This window comes from Dipodomys ordii, unplaced genomic scaffold, assembly GCF_000151885.1.
Source record: "Dipodomys ordii isolate 6190 unplaced genomic scaffold, Dord_2.0 Scaffold5, whole genome shotgun sequence".
NCBI lineage: Eukaryota > Metazoa > Chordata > Mammalia > Rodentia > Heteromyidae > Dipodomys > Dipodomys ordii.
This window is the reverse complement of record NW_012267221.1, coordinates 10,021,700-10,027,030: the sequence shown is the minus strand read 5'-3', so window position 1 is coordinate 10,027,030 and position 5,331 is coordinate 10,021,700.

The window sequence follows — 5,331 nt, the reverse complement described above, 5'->3', positions numbered from 1 at the left end:
ATTTTAGAGATTAGGTCTCACAGAATTTTCTGCCTAGACTGGGCTAGAACATTGATCCTCTAGATCTTAGTCTCTAGTGTAGCTAAGATTACAGGAATGAGCTCCCAGCATTGAGTTCTTTTTATTTTCTATGTGATTGTTCTCTAAAAATATTTTTATGGAAAATATTTTTATGGATAAATACAACATTTTAGAGAACATTTTTACATAGTCAAGTCAAGCCAAGCCAATTTTTATTTCTTCCATAGTTTTTAGTTAGAAAGTCATTTCCCATTTAAAATTAAATATTTATGTACACTTGCTTTGTACTAATTTATGATTTTTTAAAAAATCCATTTAAATTTTAGCTGGGCTGTGACACTTGCCTGTAGTCCCAGATACTCAGAAGGAAGATGAGAGGAGAAAGGATCACTTGCTTGAGAGCTTGAGACCAGACAGGGCAATTGTGAGGCCCCATCTCAAATGAACAACATATACTCTTGGAAATATTTTTTCAGAAACGGTGCAAGAAAAAGCCCTAACAGAATTTTCTTTGGATGTGTCAATCTGGTTTAATGACTAACTTCCTGTTCCTAGAAGACTATATAGCACTTCCATTATGGCATAGTTGGTCTATGTTTTGATGCTGATTTGCTTGTAACCTGTTTTGGGAAGGGATGGGATCAGCTTCCTAAGTACATAGTGGGCAGCTTGAGGACTTCCTGAATAGCCCTGCATGACATCCGCAGATGGCCAAGATGCTTATATGAAATAATCAATGAATGTGTCATTGATATACCTGGAAAGTTTAATTCAAAGACAATGTCTATTTTGATTGGTTTGATCAGCTTAACTTTTTTTTCCCTCTCTTACTTGTTGGCTGTCACTCTATCACAAGATTCATACTTGCAGCCTGTTTTTGTTTTCTGGTCATTTTGGAGATGGAGTATCATTGATTTTTTCTATCAGGGCTGGCTTCAACTCAGTCCTCTGGCTCTCCGCCTCCTGACTAGCTAGGATTAGAGTCATAAACTACTGATTTCAGTCCTATTAGCTTTGACCCTCCACTATTATTGTCTAGTCATGTCTTCTAGGAAAACATGATATTGGTTTTTCTTTTTAAAAAATTACGTGTCTATCATTGTTACCCCTTCTTTTGATATGCCACCATCCTTTCCCCTCCACCCCTACCCCCAAGTTGTAAAGTTCATTTCCAATATACTGTCCTTTGGGTCTCATTGTTGCAATGGGTCATCCAGTGTCCTTGTTTCACCATTTTATTATTCTCCTTTCCCTCCCTAGATTATACAAATGTATATACAAGACACAGGGTACCAAAATCAAGTACAGTGACAACAGGGGATATGCCATAGGGGGAATAACATACAGAGGAAACAAAAAAAAATCACCTAGTACATTTAAAACAACAACAATAAAGACAGACCTCTTTTTTTTTTTTTTGTCGGTCGTGGGGCTTGAACTCTGGGCCTGGGCATTGTCCCTCAGCTCTTCAATTCAAGGCGAGCGAGCGCTCTACCACTTGAGCTACAGCACCACTAAGACAGACCTCTTTTGTCCATGATACTGGTTTCTTATGGGCCTCAGGATTAGGACTAAGTTTCAGACCTCAAGGACTTCCAATTCATCGTTCTCCAAGAATAGTTACAATTTAACAGGGACCATTTTTCTCATATTTGAGCGAAGTATAGATGCCTTTAAAAGGAAAACACAAATTCCTATGAATCTTTAGTGATGGCTTAAACTATCTTTATGCAGACACGTTACTTAGAATATGCATATTAATTCTTCGTGTTGGGCTGAGCTCAGGGCCCTATGTGTGTCAAGTATCACGAGCTGGTCTCCCTGACCTTTTTGCATTACTTGTTTTTAGAATAAAGTATCTTGTTTTTCCTTGGGGCCATTTGGACTATACCCTGTTTATTCCTTCCTACCATGCCCAACTATTGGTTGAGCTTGGGTCTCTAGAACATTTTTGTTGTTGTTGTTTCTTGTGCTGGTCCAAGGACTTGAACTCTGGGCTATTACTGAGCTTTTGTGTTCACGGCTAATACCTTTCCCCTTAAGCTACAGCTTCATTTCAGGCTTTTTTGGTAGTTAATTGGAGATAAGAGTCTCTCAGGCTTTACCGCTTAGAGTGGCTTTGAATCAAGTTCTTAGATCTCAGCCTCCTGAGTAAGCTAGGATCATAGGTGTGAACCACCAATGCCTGGCTTCTAGAAGTTTTTGTCTAGGCTAGCATCCTAATCAGTTTCTTGCTTGAGTAACTGTGATTACAGGTACTGGCTGCCGAGCCCAGCTTAATTTAATATGATTTCTTTTTTTTTTAAACCAGGGTAATTAAAAGTACAAGTTTTACAGATTTGTAGAGAATTTAGATATGCCTGAAGTGTGTGTGTGTATGTGTGTGTGTGTGTGTGTGCTGGTTCCAGTCTAAAAGACTATTTTTTTAACCATAAGCCTGACCAAATCCTCAAAACATCTTTTTCTTTTTCTTTGTTAAGGCAGGGTCTTGTTATAAAGCCAGGGCTAGCCTGGAACCTGTAATCCTCCTGTCTCATTTTACTTGTGCTGGGATTAGAGATGTGTACAATGACACCTTGCTACTTCTTATTGGTAAGTTATTTCAATACCTATCTGGTGTTCAGTGCACAAATTAAGTGTGAATTATCACATTGAGTTTAATTAAGTGTGACTTATCTAGATGTATTCTGTTCTGCATATACTGTAACCATTACTTAATCATGAAACCCAAACTAAACATGAACAAAACTATAAAATCAATGCTTTAAATAAACTTTAATGAGAGAGATGATACTGCTCTGTGTTCACATCACAAACATGGCACTATTGCCCATGATTTTATTGCCTAATAAAGAGAGGGCTTTTTTATTTTTTAAATTCTTCCTAGCAAGGTTCTATATGCTCATTACTAAGTGAGCTGACTTATTAGACCTTGTTCATCACTCCAACCATCCATCTTTGTTTTTCTTCAAGAAATCTTTAGAAACTGAACTCCAGGGTATCAATCCAGGTGAATTTTTACCAACACCAGCTCTGGAGCACTGCAAAAAGGAAGACTTTTCTGAAAAATTTTCTTTGTAGAAGTTTGGAAGTACAATCAAAGTAATTTCTGCCTTATAGGCTTAACATATTCATTTATCCCATTATGAAATGACTCTCTCTGAAACCAGAAATAGCTTCAAGATGAAAATAATGATTATTTAAGTATTTCAACAAGATAAATTTTAAAATTACAATTTGTATATTGGACTGTTTACAATCTGAGTGCTATTATTTGTGGGCCAAAAGCGTAATCATAAAAGAACTGTCTGTAATTTTATTCATGGAATAAAATTTTATAGGGATTCTATGGAATCTCAAATTTATAGGAAAATATCATACAGGACTCTTGGGTTGTTCCAGACCCTGTTTCCTAATAGTTGCTGAAAGCTGTTGATGAACATGTTGATCTGGGCATAAAGGAGGAGGATATGCAGAAAATGGAAGAGAGGCCAAGTCATAATGCAGCAGGCAGCTAATTAAGTAGAGTTGTGTTCCCCGAAACACAACCCAGGAGATCTGAGAATTTTTGAATAACAGAAGATGTATTTCCTCCAAGTTACTTTAATGGTGTGATTTTTCACTAGGGTCATGGTTTGGCTCCTAAAGTAAGGCAATGATTCTCACAAGGGCGTGATTTTGCACCCCAGTAGTTGTCTGATAAAGTCTTATCACAATGTGCTGGCATCTACTGGGTACAGGTCAAGGATGCTGCTAAACACCTTTCAATGCACAGAATAGCCTATCAGTTACCCAGCCCAAACTGTCAATAGTGCCAAGGTCCAGTTGTGGACTTAAGTGTCTAATATCCTGTGTGTACTAGGCTCGAGGGGAGGGCCATGCCTCAGTTGTTTTACACACACACACACACACACACACACACACTGATATAAAGCCATAAGTACTATGTAGACCTTTCCCACAAATCCTTTTGGAGCACAGGCTAGTCACAGAGGAGGATGGAGTTATGAGGGTTGTGCATTAATTGGCAACATGGAAAGACAACTATATAAGGAACAGATAAAAGTACCACTTCAAAGAAGATTCATCAATTCATTTATTCACTTGTGGGGCTTGTCTTTTTTAAGCACACATATGTAGCATTCTACTTAGGCTTGGTTATACTTGTGAACACAATCAAACCTGCCCCCTCTAGGAGCTTACAGCCTTGAGGGGATTGACCAGGTTACCAACAAGGGGCCATTCTGCAAAATGACTGTAAATGTCCATGATGGACACTTAAAACTGTAGCTGGAAAAGTTGACCTCAAATTTGAAGGAGACAGCCTTTATTCCCTTCTGACACTAAAAGTGTCAGTGACAGGACTGACACTCCAGCAACTGACATTACCAGTCCTGATGTACTGTTCCTTCACCTTAGGGGATACAGCTAGGCATGGTTGCCTGGATTTGACCTGGAATTTCCACACCTGATCTCTACCAAACATATACAGGTATAAAACCCTTCTTAGTAAAAACCACAACACAAAAGAAGCAACGACCTTCTCCATCTTCCTGCCATTATAACTCCTGGAGATCATATTTTTTAGCTGGTACCTTGTATATATGCCCTTGTTTTTAATTAATTATAAACTCCTGACCTACAAGGGCCAGGTCTTCCATTTCCTTTGCAATCTTTTGCAGCACTGCAGTCACCCAATAAAATGCCCTCTGCACGAACGGACCTGTAGAGATAAAAATACTTTACGGTATTCCCATTTATAGGTGTCATGCTTTTATTCTGCTTTGTGATAGGACTGTACATTACAAGCTTCCAGAAGGCAGAGAAAATGGCTTGGTGCTTCCTTACACTCAGCAGGCACCATGCAAAATTTGATGCTTGCCTGGCCTTTTGATTCTCTGGATAATATCAGCACTCTGGGGGAGTTTTTGTGTCTCTAGGAAGAGGCTGTCAGTCTTTCCGCAGTGGTTCATGTTCCTTCCTGTCCACTGTAAGGCACCTAAGGCAGGATTACAGTACTGCAGACATCCCTTTCTCCACCCTCCGTCACCCTTGATGCTTTATTTATTGTTTTATTATCAAGAAAGCCGCCTGAGAAAATGGCAAACGCTGGCCTAACCCCAGACCTGGCAAGGAAATGAACTGAGAGGAAGGAGACTTGAAAGCAGGTCAGACATGGTCTGGATGTCTTCGGAGAATCCAGCCTCAGCGAGACGAGCAGGACACAAGCTGCAGGCGGCCCGCAGTCCTCGGGCCCCAGAGAGGGAGGAGGGCAGCCCTCCCCCGCCGCCCTCCCGGCCTCCCTCCCGC